At 39.9% G+C, this 17414-nt stretch overlaps 1 pseudogene; it reads right to left on the reverse strand.

The window, feature by feature from the left end:
- Positions 1-14861: 14861 nt before the first annotated feature.
- LOC113875163 lies at positions 14862-17199 on the reverse strand (annotated as a pseudogene).
- Between the last annotated feature and the right edge of the window lie 215 nt (positions 17200-17414).

The following is a 17414-nucleotide window of genomic DNA, read 5'->3' on the forward strand; positions in this document are numbered from 1 at the left end:
CTATAGAGAACAGTGTAGAGATTCCTTAAAAAACTGGAAATAGAACTGTCTTATGACCTAGCAATCCCACTGCTGGGCATACACACCAAGGAAACCAGAAGGGAAAGAGACACGTGTACCCCAATGTTCATCACAGCACTGTTTATAATAGCCAGCACATGGAAACAACCTAGATGTCCATCAGCAGATGAATGGATAAGAAAGCTGTGGTACATATACACAATGGAGTATTATTCAACCATTAAAAAGAACACATTTGAATCAGTTCTAATGAGGTGGATGAAACTGGAGCCTATTTTATAGAGTGAAGTAAGCTAGAAAGAAAAACACCAATACAGTATACTAACGCATATATACGGAATTTAGAAAGATGGTAACGATAACCCTATATGCGAGACAGCAAAAGAGACACAGAAGTATAGAAGTCTTTTGGACTCTGGGAGAGGAAGAGGGCGGGATGATTTGGGAGAATGGCATTGAAACATGTATAATATCATATATGAAATGAATCGCCAGTCCAAGTTTGATGCATGATACAGGTTGCTTGGGGCTGGTGCACTGGGATGACCCAGAGGGATGGTACCGGGAGGGAGTAGGGAGGAGGGAGGGGGGGTTGGGATGGGAAACACGTGTACACCTATGGCAGATTCATGTTGATGTATGGCAAAACCAATGCAATATTGTAAAGTAATTAACTTCCAATTAAAATAAATAAATTTATTTTAAAAAAATAGATATCATCTTCATCATAGTTATCTTTTTTTTAATATAAATTTATTTATTTTAATTAGAGGTTAATTACTTTACAATATTGTATTGGTTTTGCCACATGTGACCATGAAAAAAAAATAGATAACTATCAATAATAAGGACCTATGTATAGCACATGGAATTCTACTCAAAACTCCATAATGATCTGTATGGGGAAATAATCTAAAAAGGAGTGGATATACATATAACTGAATTACTTAACTGTACAGCATAAACTAATACAACATTGTAAATCAACTATACTTCAATAAAAATTAATTAAAAAAAAAATTACACATCCAGCTCATCAAGCTTTGCCTTGGACATCCCTTCCAGACAATCTGCTGAGTTAGAACCTCCTCCTAACTAAAGCTTGCCCCTGACACGTCCAAGCATGGAAAATGATTTCTGTATTTTATAACTTCCCTGTACCAAATAAAAAAGGCTTCCGTGGTAGCTCAGCTGGTAAAGAATCCGCCTGCAATGCAGAAGACCTGGTTCAATTCCTGGACTGGGAAGATCTGCTAGAGCAGGGATAGACTACCCACTCCAGTATTCTTGGGCTTCCATGGTGGCTAAGCTGGTAAAGAATATGCCTGCAATGCAGGTGACCTGGGTTTAATCCCAGAGTTGGGAAGATCCCCTGCAGAAAGTAACAGCTACCTACTCCAGTATTCTGGCCTGGAGAATTCCATGGACTGTATAGTCCATGGGGTCTGAAAGAATCAGACGTGATTTTCATTTTCACTTTTTTCTGTACCAAGTTGACAGCTTTTGCATGATTCATAAACCACTTTAATGGTACTCATGAATAAAACACCCTATTTGGGAGATGTAATTCATTAATGTCTCTTCTGGCTTCATGGCAATCAGGGGATGCTTTGGTCAGGAAACTGAAACACTTTTCTATCCACTTCAAAGCAGAGAAACTGTTGAGACCAGTGTAGTTCCATTTAGATATATGTGAACACAAATATTTATGCATATTTGGGTATCAATGATAGTCACAAAATACTCATATACATAAATTTATTCATCTTCTAATAAATTTACAGTATTGCACTCAACTGACACTTAAGCCCTTGAAAATTACCAGCTTCTTATGAATAATTTTTTCTGGCTAATAAGCCCAAACTGCTATCTTATTTGCCTTTCATCTCTCACCACACTTACTTTATATAACAAATACATTTAATAATTTTAAAATAAATATTTTAATTGGCTCATCTTTTTCTTAATAATGTCTACATTTCTAAAGATAACATATAAAGAAAAATGTGATGCAGAAATTAGAATACATTCACTTAATTGCTTTTATATGAACAAAAATGGATTGGTATACACTTATAAGATCATCTTGTCTGGTTAACATCTGGTGTGGATATATTTAAAGAAAAAGGAGGTCTCCAGAGAGATGGAAGCATGTTTACAAAATGAAACAGAGGTGGTGGTACAGGCCTTGTAATCTAGTAACTTATTGCCACTGTGAAAAGCAAGGACATCCTTCATTTTTATTCAAGGGAGTTAAATATGTTTCTCATGGGAAAGATTGTTACAGTTATGGATACTGAATGCTACCTCAATCCACTCAGTTACTATAACAAAATATCATATACTGGTATTTATAAACAACAGACATTTATTTCTCAAAGTTCTGGAAGCTTGAGGTCAAGACACAAGCAGGTTCAGCATCTGGGCTCTTGCCCATTTTCTGGTTCATACATGGCTTTTTTCTTGCTGTGTTCTCACAAGGCAGAAAAGATAAGGGAGCTGTTTGGGGTCTCTTTATAAGGGCACCAATCCATTCATGACTGCTACATCCTTGTGACCTCATCACCCCACAAAGGCCCCACCTCCAAAAACCATTACAATGGGTATTGGGATTTAACATATGAATTTTGTGGGTAGGGACACAAACATTAGATGTATAGCTCATGTAAACAACATATTCTTATAAGAAGGGACAGTAAGTTAAGATGTTTATTGAAACTCCAAAAGCAGAGACTGAATATTATCTACTTAAATAGCTCATTAGTAAATAATGAGTAATTAACTGATTTTATTTTGCCTTGTCTTGGTAGCAAAATTTTAAAATAAAGCTTAGAAAAGTGTCTGATATACCATAAACTACACACAAGCTACACACTAGATGGCTAAGTAAAAGACATGTTCTTACCTGCTGCAAGAACTCCAAAATTACAACTCACTAATGAACAACCACTGACAGGAGAATGTTGAATCCCACCAAAAAAAAGATACCCCACATCCAAGGGCAAAGGAGAAGCCCCAGCAAGATGGTGGGAGGGGTGAAATCACATTTAGAATCAAACCCCATATCCACCAGAGAGTCTCAGAGGGTTCAAACAAAACCTAGTGCACACCAGGACCCAGACACCCCACAGAGACTGAACCAGACCTGCCTGTGAGAGTTTGAGTGTCTCCTGAGGAGGTACAGGTCAGCAGTAGCCTGTCAGAGGGGCAGGGGCTCAGGGTGCAACAGACCTGGGTCACACAGCATATGGCATAAGCCCTTTTGGAAGAGGTTGCCATTAACCCCACCACAGAACCACCAAGCAGACAACCAACAAACTGCAGAATAATTATAATTAAAAAAATAAATTCTTACACTGTTAAGAAAGTTCTAGGAACAACAACAGATTTTCCAAAAGGGGGATCTGGAAAAGGGACTGAGAACCCCCAGGGAAACTGATTTTGGAAGCAAGTGGATTTGATTACAGAACTTCCACAGGACTGGGGAAACAGGCTCTTGCAGGGCACAAACAAAACCTTGTGTGCACTAGGATCCAGGAGAAAGTAGCAGTGACCCTACAAGAAACTGACCTGGACTTGCCTGTGAGTGTCCAGGAGTCTCTGGCAGAGGGGTGGGTCTGCCATGGCCTGCTGCAGGGTTGGGGGCACTGAATGCAGCAGTGTGTGAATGGGACCTTTGGAAGGAGGTCCTGTTATCTTCATTGCCTCCACCACAGTTTGGTATCAGGTCAAAGAACAGGGAGGGAAAACAGCCCTGCCCATCAACAGAAAATTGAATTAAAGATTTACTGAGCACGGCCCCGCCCAGCAGAGCAGGATCCAGTTTCCCCCACAGTCAGTCTCTCCCAACAGGAAGCTTACATAAGCCTCTTATCCTTATCCATCAGAGGACAAACAGAATGAAAACTACAATCACAGAAAACTAACCAAACTAATCACATTGACCACGGCCTTGTCTAACTCAATGAAACTGTGAGCCATGCCATGTAGGATCAACAAAGACAGACAGGCTATGGTGGAGAGTTCTGACAAAACGTGGTCCACTGGAGAAGGAAATGGCAAGCCACTTCAGTCTTCTTGCCCTGAAAACCCCATGAACAGTACAAAAATGTAAAAATACATGACACTGAAAGAAGAACTCCCCAGGTTGGTAGGTGCCTAATATGCTAATGGAGAAGAGTGGAGAAATGATTCCAGAAAGAATGAAGAGATGGAGCTAAAGCAAAAACAACGCCCAGGTGTAGATATAGCTGGAGATTGATGCTGTAAGAACAATATTGCATAGGAACCTGGAATGTTAGGTCCATGAATCAAGATAAACTAGAAGTGGTCAAACATGATATGGCAAGAGTGAACATCAACATTTTAGGAATCAGTAAACTAAAATGGACTGGAATGGATGAATTTAATTCAGATGACCATTACAACTACTACTGCAGGCAAGAATTCCTTATAAGAAATGGAGTAGCCATCATAGTCAACAAAGGAGTCCAAAATGCAGTACTTGGGTGCAATCTCAAAAATGACAGAATGATCTCTGTTCATTTCCAAGGCAAATCATTCAATATCACAGTAATCCAAGTCCATGCCCCAACCAGTAATGCTGAAGTTGAAGGTTCTATGAAGACCTGCAAGACTTTCTAGAACTAACACCAAAAAAAAGATGTCCTTTTCATCATAGGGGACTGGAATGCAAAAGGAGGAAGTCAAGAGTTACATGGATAAACAGGCAAATATGGCCTTGGAGTACAAAATGAAGCAGGGCAAAGGCTACCAGAATTTTTCCAAGAGAACACACTGGTCATAGCAAACACCCTCTTCCAACAACACAACAGAAAACTCTACACATGAACATCACCAGATGACCAATACTGAATCAGATTAATTATTATTTTTCCAGCCAAAGATGGAGAAGGTCTATACAATCAATTAAAACAACACCATGAGCTGACTGTGGCTCAGAAGATGAACTCTTTATTGCAAAATTCAGACATAAATTGAAGAAAGTAGGGAAACCACTAGACCATACAGGTATGACCTAAATCAAATCCCTTACGATTATACAGTGGAAGTGACAAATGGATTCAAGGGTTTAGATCTGATAGAGTGTCTAAACAGCTATGGACAGAGGTTTGTGACACTGTACAGGAGGCAGGGATCAAGACAATCCCCCCAAAAAATTCTAAAAGGCAAAATAGTTGTCTGAGGAGGCCTTAAAATAGCTAAGAAAAGAAGAGACACTAAAGGCAAAGGAGAAAAGGAAAGATATACACCTTTGAATGCAGAGTTCCAAAGAATAGCAAGGAGAGATAAGAAAGCCTTCCTCAGTGATCAATGCAAAGAAATAGAGGAAAGCAGTAGAATGGGAAAGACTAGAGATCTCTTTAAGAAAATTAGAGATATCAAGGGAATATTTCATGCAAGGATGGGCACGATAAAGGAAAGAAATGGTATGGACCTAACAGAAGCAGAAGATGTTAAAAAGAGGTGGCAAGAATACACAGAAGAACTATACGAAAAAAGATCTTCACGACCCAGATAATCACGATGGTGTGATCACTGACCTAGAGTCAGGCATCCTGGTATGTGAAGTCAAGTGAGCTTTAGGAAGCATCACTACAAACAAAGCTAGTGGAGGTGATGGAATTCGAATTGAGCTATTATGAATCCTTAAAAATGATGCTGTGAAAGTGCTGTACTCAATATGCCAGCAAATTTGGAAAACTCAGCAGAGGTCAGAGGATTGGAAAAGGTCAGTTTTCATTCAAATCCCAAAGAAAGGCACTGCCAAAGAATGTTCAAACACAACTGCACTCATCTCACATGCTACCAAAGTAATGCTCATAATTCTCCGAGCCAGGCTTCAGCAGTATGTAAATTGAGAACTTCCTTATGTTCAAACTGGATGTAGAAAAGGCAAAAGAACCAGAGATCAAATTGCTAACATCTGTTGCATCACAGAAAAATATCTACTTTTGTTTTATTCATTAGGCCAAAGCCTTTGACTGTGTGCATCACATCAAACTGTAGAAAATTCTTCAAGAGATAGGAATACCAGACCACCTTACTTGCCTCCTGAGAAATTTGAATGCAGGCCAAGAAGCAACAGTTAGAACCAGACATGGAACAAACTGGTTCCAAATTGTGAAAGGAGTACGACAAGGTTGCATATTGTCACCCTGCTTGTTTAGCTTATATACAGGGTATATCATGAGAAACACTGGGCTGGATGAAGCACAAGCTGGAATTAAGATTGTAAGAAGAAATATCAATAACCTCAGATGACATCACCCTTATGGCAGAAAGTGAAGAAGAACTAAAAAGCCTCTTGATGAAAGTGAAAGAGGAGAATGAAAAAGTTGGTTTAAAGCTCAGCATTCATAAAACTAAGATCATGGCATCTGGTCCCATCATTTCATGGCAAATAGATGGGGAAACAATGGAAACAGTGAGAGACTTTCTTTCCTTGGGCCCCAAAATCACTGCAGATCACGATTGCAGCCGTGAAATTAAAAGACTCTTGCTCCATGGAAGAAAAGCTATGCCCAACCAAGACAGCATATTAAAAAGCAGAGACATTACTTTGCCAACAAAGGCCCTTCTAATCAAAACTCTGGTTTTTCTAGTAGTCATGTATAAATGTGAGAGTTGGACCATAAAGAAAGCTGAGCGCCGAAGAATTGATGCTTTTGAACTGTGGTGTTGTAGAAGACTTTTGAGAGTCCCTTGGACTGCAAGAAGATCAAACCAGTCCATCGTAAAGGAAATCAGTCCTGAATATTCATGGAAGGACTGATGCTGAAGCTGTAGGTCCAATACTTTGACCACCTGATTAAAGAACTGACTCATTGGAAAAGACTCTGATGCTGGGTAAGATTGAAGGCAAGAGAAGAAGGGCACGACAGAGGATGAGATGGAGGGATGGCATCACCAACTCGATGCACATGAGTTTGAGCAAGCTCCAGGAGCTGGTGATCGACAGTGAAGCCTGGTGTACTGCAGTCCATGGGGTTGCAAAAAGTCAGACATGACTGAGCAACTGAACTTAACTGATACCATAAACATTTAATAAATAATAGTGACTCACTAACTGAAGTTGTGCTATATATTTGAGCTGATAGAGACAAAGTGCCTCAGTCAGTAAAGCGTCTACTGACCGGTCTGTGGGAGACCCGGTTTCGATCCCTGGGTCAGGAAGATCCTCTGGAGAAGGAAATGGCAACCTAATCCAGTACTCTTGCCTGGAAAATCCCATGGACAGGGGAGCATGGTAGGCTACAGTCCATGAGTTCGCAAAGAGTCAAATACTACTGAGCGACTTCACTTTCCTTTTCTTTAGGGCAGAAAGCAAAGAGAAAGAGAAAGCGAAGATAGTAGGGGACTGGAATACGAAAGTAGGAAGTCAAGGATACCTGGAGTAACAAGCAAATTTGGCCTTCCAATACAAAATGAGGCAGGCAAAGACTAACAGATTTTTGCCAAGAGAATACACTGATATAGCAAACTCTGTCTCAGCAAGTGGCAAACTCATATTTTATATATCAGGTTTTAAAAAAAAAAATGTAAGACCAGCTAGTGAATAAAGATCCAGAACCGACACTGAAGTCCCAAAGACTTGTGACTTCTAACTACTGCACTACTGCCTCCAGTAAATAATATACCATGCACATCAGTTAATCAAATATTTCTTGAGAAACTATTATGCTACATTTTTTTCAATTAAAAAATGAGGGCATGGTGTCTGTATCAAGCTTACACTGGGCATAAGTATATAAACAAAATTTACTGAAGTGTGATACATTCAATGAAAGAGTTACAAGGTTGTGAGAGCAGAAAAATGTTGAGTAATTCAGAAAGTAAAGAGGAGAAGAGTAGGGCTGGCCTCACAGAATTTCAAGGCTGTGGACACTAACACGTGTTTGCACACATGAAAAATACGTGTATTTAAGAGAAAGAACAGCTAAATGCAAATGTGTTGTTAGCCTTTCAGAGACCTCTTGGTGCAACTTGCAAGGCCAGTTTGGCCTGCAGTTCTTTTGGAAGCCAAGGGGGTGCCACGGTGAATCCCAAATCAGTGAGACTTGAAACTCAAAAGTTTTTAGAACACATTCATTTTACTTTCTAAAAAGTATGCTTTTTCTTATTATTTGTATGCCATATTTTATTAAGTGAACTAACAAAAAGGTAATGAATATAGCGTAAAATATGATAAAAATACTGACTTTGAAATTTTGCATATGAGCTTACACCATGGGCAGGACAATAGACTCCCTTGAACAAAGTAGGCATGACACAGAAGCAAGGATAATGAGTTATGAAGATATTTCTACTTTATAAACAGATACAAGGGATTCTCTATTTATTATTTCTTCAGACTGATGTATACTTATTTCTCACAGAAAAATAGTGCTATAGATCTTATTACAAAAACCATACACACTGAGATGTACTTGAAAAGATACGCAGTTATTCCATTCTTTCTCCAAGTTGTAGACCCTTGGTGAAACTTCCTCCCTAGAAAGAAAAACAGAACATACCTTTGCATCATTCATTAAAAAAACCATAACCCACAAGAGATAAAGGATAGACCAGAAGTCAGTCTTTTAAGAGATCAGGCCAAAAATCTTAAGCAATCTTAAAATCTTAATCATGAATGCCCCAGAAATATGCAGGTGTGAGTTTGTCGGCATCAAATGCAGTTGATCATGTGGTAAAAGCAGGTTTCTTATGTCATCCTAGCCATAAAAAGCTGCCATTGCCCTGCTAAGATACACAGAATTTTTTCACCTTATTACCTAAGAATAACTGAGCACTGTACTTAGGGGGGAAAAAAAAAAACAAAAAACCTTCTTTCCAACTTCATCCTAGCCTACAAATCTAACTTAAAAACTAAAAAAAAAACATTAAATCAATTATTTTTTTATTTTAAAGTAACATAATCTATCATGCCTCTCCAGGCTGCCTATTATTAATACTTAACACATACATCATAAAACGTAAATCATTTAAAAATAAAATATATTTATGTTCAAGAAATAGTACCAACACAATTCTGGGTATAAACCATATAATGAAGAAAATATAAATGAACTAACCTGTTACTGCTGTTTATAAATTGAAACTACTCATTCCTATGAAAAGAAGAAAATATGGTTAGACAAATTAATATTTAGTAGATATGTGTTGAATTTATTTGAATTTTAACATTTGGACAACATTGGGACATGGAGATACACACACACAAACAAATCATGAATCAGGATAATAATTTAGTTAGTACCTCAGAATTTCTTACTTAAAATCCTCAAAGAATTGTCCACTGGGATGACCCATCAGTGCAATATGTTTCTAAATTACATTTGTATTTGTAACAAGTAGATAGTGTGAAGTAATGGGAAGATTGAAATTTGGTAGTAAAGGATTATGTTTCAGTGCTCTCTCTGCCATTTTTTCTAACCTTTGGCAAGTTACTGAGCCTTAGTTTGTAGCTGTAAAACAGGGAAGTTTACAAGTTTCAGCAGGCCACTGTGAGGATAAAGTAGGGAAGTTCAGTTCAGTTCAGTCCTCAGTCATGTCCCAGTCTTTGCGATCTCATGGACTTCAGCATGTCAGTCTTCCCTGTCTATCACCAACTCCTGGAGCTGGCTCAAACTCATGTCCATAGAATCGGTGATGCCATCCAACCATCTCATCCTGTTGTCCTCTTCTCCTCCTGCCTTCAATCTTTCCCAGCATCAGGGTCTTTTACAATGAGTCAGTTCTTTGCATAAGGTGGCTGAAGTGTTGGAGTTTCAGCTTCAGCATCAGTCCTTCCAATGAATATTCAAGACTGATTTCCTTTATGATGGCCTGGTTTGATCCTCTTACAGTCCAAGGGACTCTCAAGAGTCTTCTCCAACATCACAGTACAAAAGCATCAATTCTTCAGCACTCAGCTTTCTTTATGGTCCAATTCTCATATCCATACATGACTACTCAAAAAACCGTAGCTTTGACTAGATGGACCTTTGTCAGCAAAGTAATGTCTCTGCTTTTTAATATGCTGTCTAGGTTGGGCATAGCTTTGCTTCCAAGGAGGAGCAAGTGTCTCTTAATTTCACAGCTGCAGTCACCCTCTGCAGTGATTTTGGAGCCCAAGAAAAGAAAGTTTCTCACTGTTTCCATTGTTTCCTTATCTATTTGCCATGAACTGATGGGACCGGATGCCATGATCTTAGTTTTTTGAAAGGTGAGTTTTAAGCCACTTTCACTCTCCTCTTTCACTTTCATCAAGAGGTTCTTTAGTTCCTCTTCACTTTCTGCCATACAGGTGATGTCATCTGCATATTTGAGGTTATTGATATTTCTCCTGGCAATCTTGATTCCAGCTTGTGCTTCATCCAGCCCAACATTTCTTATGAAGTACTCTGAATATAAGCTAAATAAGCAGGGTGACAATATACAGTCTTGTCATACTCCTTTCCCAATTTGGAACCAGTCTACTGTTCCATGTCCAGTTCTAACCGTTGTTTCTTGACCTGCATACATATTTCTCAGGAGGCAGGTAAGGTGGTCTGGTACTCAGCACTTGTCATAGGACTGAAAAAGGTCAGTTTTCATTCCAATCCCAAAGAAAGGCAATGCTTAAGAATGTTCATACTACTGCACAATTGCAATCATCTCACATGCTAGCAAAGTAATACTCAAAATTCTCCAATGAAGCTTCAACAGTACATGAACAGAGAACTTCCAGATGTTGAAGCTGGATTTAGAAAAGGCAGAGGAACAAGAGATTGAATTGCCAACATCCACTGGATCATCAAAAAAGCAAGAGAGTTCCAGATAAACATCTACTTCTTTTTTACTAACTATGCCAAAGCCTTTGACTGTGTGGATCATGAAAAACTCTGGAAAAGTAGGGAAAGTGGCCAGTGAGTAGTGGACACCCGGCAATATATTTTTATCCATCATTTCCTTAATTTCCATGACTCCATACTCAGACCTTTTGATAAGTTTAAGATGCACTCTACTTGATAACACAGTCAAATAACTCATTCAAATATTTGCTTTTAGTATCTTTCTAGATATTTCTCCTATAGGAGAAATGGGCAAGGGAAATAAAACCAAAATAAACTAATGGGACTCCATCAAACTAAAAAGCTTCTGCACAGCAAAGGAAACCATCAATAAAAAAAAAAGACAACCTACCAAATGGGAGAAGATATTTGCAAGTGATATATTTTATGTGTTAGTATATACAATATATATTTATACATATATAATATATTACTATAAAAATTTTTATAGAAAATACATAAAGAATTCATACAACAAAAGAACAAAAGTCATCAGAAGATCTGATAGACAACTTTCCAAAGAAGACATGAAGGTGGCCAACTGGCACATGAAAAAGTGTTCTCACACCACTAATTATTAGGAAAATGCAAATTAAAACCACAATGAGATATCACCTTACACGTCAGAATAGCTGTCATCAAAAAGATAAAAAATAGTAAGTGTTAATGAAGAGATGGGGAAAAAGGAACACTCATACACTATTAGTGGAAATGTAAATTGATGAGGCTGCTATGGAAAATAGTACGGATGTTCCTCAAAAAGCTAAAAATAGAGTCGATGGGAAGATGGCAGAGAAACAAGATGGGGAGATAAACTTCCTCCTTACAAATACATCAGAAATACATCTGCATGTGGAACAACTCCTACAGAACACCTTCTGAATGCCGAATGAAACCCAGATTTTCAAAAAGTGCTTTTTTGTTATATTGCATTTTTTCCATGTTTTTGATTTTGTATTTTTGCTAATCTAGTTTTTAGTATTCATTTTCACTTATGGGTTTGTTTATTGACTTGATTGCTCTCTTTTTTGATTCTTGTTTTTAATTCTTTCTTTTTCTCTTTTTACTCTTTGTAAGTGTGTAAGTTTCTTTGGCTGATATTGGCTGTTAAGTGTTGCTTTTACCATTAGTCTTGGAGTCTTGTCTTCTGTGCTGTGTGGCCTATGAAATCTTGGTGCTACAGTAAGGAGTTGGGTGTGAACTTCCAAAGAGGGAGACCTGAGTCCAGGACTTTGTACCACCAGAGACCTCCTGCCCCATGGAGCATTAATCAGTGAGAGCTTTCACAAAGGCTTCTGTCACAACTCTAAGACCAGGTTCAACCCAAAGAACAGCAAGCTCCAATGCCAGATGCCTCAGGTCAAACTTTCAGTAAAACAAGAACAAAATCCTGTTAGCAGACAGTCTACCCAAAAGCATACCAAATCCCCAGAAACCCCCAAACACACTACTAGACATGGCACTGCCCTTCAGAAAGACAAAATATAGCTCCAACCACAAGAACACAAGCACAAGTCCCCCCAACCAGGAAAGCTTAGCAAGGTCCAACCCCACTCATGGGGGGAAGACACCACAAATAAGAGGAACTATATTCTTTCAGCCAGCAGAAAGGAGATGACAAACATAAACAAAATAAAAAGACAAAGAAACATGCAATAGATGAAGGAACATGGTAACACCCACAAGATAAACAAATGAAGAAGAAGCAGGCAGCCCACCTGAAAAATAATTCAGAGTAAAAATAGGAAAGATGATCCAAAATCTTGGAAGTAAAAGAGAGACACAAAGGGAATGAAGGCATGGATCAAGAAGATACAAGAAATATTTAACAAGAATCTGGAATAAACAAAGAACAGACAATCAGCAATAAACAACAGAATGAGACAAAGGATACTCTAGAGGAAACCAGTAACATAATAACTGAAGCAGAAAAACAGATACATGAGCTGGGGTGGAAATAGCTGAAGCAGAGCAAAATAAAGAAAAAAGGATTAAAAAAAAATGAGGACAGCCTCAGAGGCTCTTGGGACTACATTAAGTGCACAAACATCCAAATCATAAGGGTTCCAGAAGAATAAGGGAAAAATAAAGGGTATGAGAAAATACTTGTTGAGATTATAGTCAAAAAATTCCCTAACATGGGAAAGGAAATAGCCATCCAAGTCCAGACAGACAAAGAGACACATAAAAAATAAACCCAAAGAGAAATAAGCCAATCAAACATATTAATTGAAACATATTATTCAGGAACATATTAATCAAACTAACAAAAATTAAACACAAAGAAAAATATTAAAAAGAACAAAGAAAAAGAAACAAATAACATACAGGGGAATCCACATAAGACTAACAGCTGATGTTTCAACAGAAATTTGTCAGGCCAGAAGCGGGTAACAGGGTATACTTAAAGTGATAAAAGGGAAAAAACCTGTAACCAAGATTACTCTATCCGGCAAGGGTATCATTCAGATTCAAAGGAGAAATAAAAAATTTTACAGATAAGCAAAAGTCAGGAGAATTCAGCACAATCAAACCAGCTTTATAACAAACGCTAAAGAAATTTCTCTAGAAAAGGAAACAGAAAGAAAAGGCCTACAGAAACAAACCCAAAACAATAGAGTAAATGATAATAAAATCATACATATCAATAATTACCTTAAATGTAAATGGATTAAAAGATCCAACCAAAAGAAGTAGACTGGGTGAAAGGACATAAAAACAAGACCCCTATATCTGCTGTCTACAAGAGACCTACTTCATAACTAGAGATATATACAGATTGAAAGTGAGGGGATGGAAAAAGATATTCCATGCAAATTGAAATCAAAAGAAAGCAGGGGTAGCAATATTCATATCAGATAAAATAGACTGTAAAATAAAGACCATTACAAGACACAGTGAAGGACACTACATAATGATTAAGTGATCAATCCAAGAAGAAGACATAACAATTATAAATATATATGCACCCAACATAGAAGCATCTCAATACATAAGGCAAATGCCAACAGTTCTTAAAGGTGACTCAGAAGTAGCACAATAATGGTGAGGGATTTAACACTCCACTCACATCAATGGACAGATCATCCAGACAGACAAACAAATTAATAAGAAACACAACTTTAAAAGATATGCAGGAATAGTTGGACCTAATTGATATCTGCAGAGCATTTCATCCAAAGAGTTCATTTCACTTTTTTCCAAGTACACATGGAACATTCTCCAGGATTAATCACATTTTGGGTCACAAATAAGTCTTGGTAAATTTTTTTAAAAATTGAAATTATTTCAAGCATCTTTTCTGACCACAGTGCTATAAAATTAGATGTCAAATACAGGAAAATGCCTGTAAAAAACACAAACACATGGAGGCTAAACAATATGCTCTGAAAATCCAAAGAGTCACTGAAGAAATCAAAGAAGAAATAACAGAATACCTATAAACAAATGACAATGAAAACACAACTAAAAAACCTATGGGATGCAATAAAAGTAGTGGTAAGACGGAAGTTTGTAGCAATACAAGCCTACCTCAAGAAATAAGAGAAATATCAAATAACCTAACTTTACACCTAAAGCAACTAGAAAAAGAAGAACCAAAAACTCCAAAATTAGTAGAAGGAAAGAAATCCTAAAGATCAGAGCAGAAGTAAATAAAATGAAGACAATAGCAAAGATCAATAAAACTAAGAGCTTGTTCTTTGAGACAATAAACAAATTTGACAAACCATTAGCCAGACTCATCCAGAAAAAAACTGAGAAGACTCAAATCAATAAAATTCGAAAAGAAAAAAGAGAAATGACAACAGACAATTAAGAAATGCAGAGGATCATAAGAGACTTGAAGAGGGCAATGGCAACCCACTCCAGTACTGTTGCTTGGAAAATCCCATGGGCAGAGGAGCCTGGTAGGCTTCAGTCCATGGGGTCGCAAAAAGTCAGACACCACTGAGCGACTTCTCTTTCACTTTACACTTTCCTTTTTTTTTTGGGGGGGGGGGGCGGTTAAAGATCACTGGGCTTTTTATTTCAGTTAAAGCAGACTCTGACAGGATGGTCCCAGCCTCGCGAGGGGACAGCCCAGTGGTCGTAGGAATACTCGTCATAGAAGCCCTGTCCGCAGGCCCGGCAGTGGTGCTTCAAGAGCTTGATGCTGAACTCCTTCCAGTAGCTGTGGCAGTGCAGGATTTCATGGTCCAGGACCCAGTACACCTGCTTGGCCGCATCCTTCACCAGACCTAGTGGTATGTCAGTGGCTCTCACCAAGGCTCCTAAAGTGTTCTGCATGGCCTCACCCACCTTCCAAGTGATCAGCGTCCCACCTTTGTCATCCCCCTGTGCCTCAGTAACATCTAACTGGGAATTCCTGGCTTCATAGCAGTTGTCACACACCCGCACGGGCGCAGGGTCCCAGCCCCGCTTGGGCACCGGCTGGGTCTTGGACGAACAGCCCTCACAGAAGCCCTCCCCACAGGCCCGGCAGTGATGCTTGGTGTTGTTATCTTTAAAGGATGTAGTACATTTGTTGCAGCTCAGGATCTGGGAGTTGGGTCTCCAGTAAGCAGGGGCAATCTGGTCTGTCAGCCAGGACGTCACAGCCTTGGTGGGCCCAGGGTTAAGCTCAGACACCGACTGAGCCATGAAGTTCATCCTGTCCAAGAGGCGCTGGGCAGCTTTGTTGTTGTCCTCAGAAATCCTTCGGTTCCAGGCCACACGTGCACAATCTCTGTCCACTCCACCGTAGCCACAGGATCTTGGTTCCCAAACCAGTACTGCTAGCTACAATAGACCACGTCACAGTTGGGACATTCAATCACCTACCCAGACCAGGCATATTTTGCAAGACCCATCCAGGGGGAGTCAGTGGAAGCAGCCATCTTGGGCACCACGCTGACTTCATTGCCTCTCTCGTAGCAGGCCTTTCAGGTGAAAACCTGGTTGTCATACTGATGGGAATATCTGCAGCAGATCTTGGCTTCATTAGGTACCTCTTCTTTCCTGTGATTCATGCTGTTCTTACATCCAGCCCCGCGGCTGAGACAGGGAGGAGCAGGTGAAGTACTCGTCTGGAAAAAAGGAGCTGTGCGCCATCTGGTCATTGGGGATCTCACCACTGAAGTGGTCACTCAGAGCCTTCAGGGCTTTGAAGATGACGCCCGGGTGCCAGGGAGGATGGGTTGTATTGTTCTCCAGTTGCTTCTCCAGAGCATGCTGAAGCCCAGAAAGTGGGAGGGTTGTGGGTCCTCGTCCCCTTGTAGTGAGTGGAACTGAAGGCTTCCGGGAAGCGGCCCAGCTTCCAGAACAGGTCCTGGATGAGCTTCTCTGGCACCTCAGAGGGGTGATCAGAGCCCAGCAGCTGGGTGTGCACAGTCTCATGGAACATAATAACAGCAGGGCCCAAGGTGGACAAGGGGACATCCAGGCCACAGTGGGCAGTGGTAGCCTTCAGCTCCTTAGTGAAATGTTTCAAATAAGCTTCTGAGGCATCTCCAAGGAACTTGAAGGGGTCATTGTGCAGTTGGTCTGCATGAGTTCGATAGATGACTAGGTCTGAGATGGCCAGGACCTTAAGCAGCAGCCGTATTCTCTGGCTTAGATTCACTGTAGCTCCCAAGAGCCCTTCCATGTCTATCATGGCTACTCTGTGGACTGGGTCATATGCTGCCCACACTCCCACAGTGCAGTACTCCTGGGTAGGGGAGGTTTTGAAAACTTCTCGGCCATAGAAGAAAGTGTGGTTGAGGGTATGAGACTTCCCATCCCCAGTATTTCCAAAAATGGAAACCACTTTTAGATGTTGATCAGGTTTACAGTCCAATTTCCTAATGAAGTCCTCTTCATTCATTACCTGAATTTCTTCATTTTCATCTACTAGGAGGAAACTCACAACCTTCTCAGTCATCTTCTTCCTCTTGGTCTCCTCATCCGTCCCTTCTTCTTCCAGCAACTCCTGGACCTTAGATACATGGTACACAGTAACGGGGTGCCTCCTTTTGTTACCCCCAGAATGAGTCCTCTTCTGGCACTCCAGGCACAAGCTGATTTTACAGGTCTGGCACCTCACCACTGCCCTCTGCTTCACACCTGGAGAGTGCCCACTGGAGCCCTTTCAGGGGTCACAGTAAGGGACATGGCCAGCTTTGAGTCTGATCCGCTCATGGTTTCTCAGGTGCTCCTGCCAATGGAGTTGCTCCTCACAATGGAAACACTGCAGGCTGCAACACTCATCACACTCGAAGACAGCTTCGTCAGTCCCACTGCAGGTGTAACTTTCCTGGCACAGCAGCCCTGGATCCAGGCCCTTCTCTGCTGGGGAAGTCTGGGCACTCATATTCAGACTGGAAGGAAAGTGCCTACCATGTACCTGGGCTTTCCCCAGGGGAAGTGAAGACAGGTGTTGAGTCTGAAGACTGCACACAACTTCCATAGGGTTCTGAATACCCTAAAAAAAAAAAAAAAGTGTTTTGTTTAAAAAAAAAAAAAACAATTGATGTCCTATTAGAATTCTTCATACACTCACAAATGTTCCAATGTTTAGTTTTCTGCCTCTAAGACTCT

This window comes from Bos indicus x Bos taurus, chromosome 17 (genome assembly GCF_003369695.1).
Source record: "Bos indicus x Bos taurus breed Angus x Brahman F1 hybrid chromosome 17, Bos_hybrid_MaternalHap_v2.0, whole genome shotgun sequence".
NCBI classification, from domain to species: Eukaryota; Metazoa; Chordata; class Mammalia; order Artiodactyla; family Bovidae; genus Bos; species Bos indicus x Bos taurus.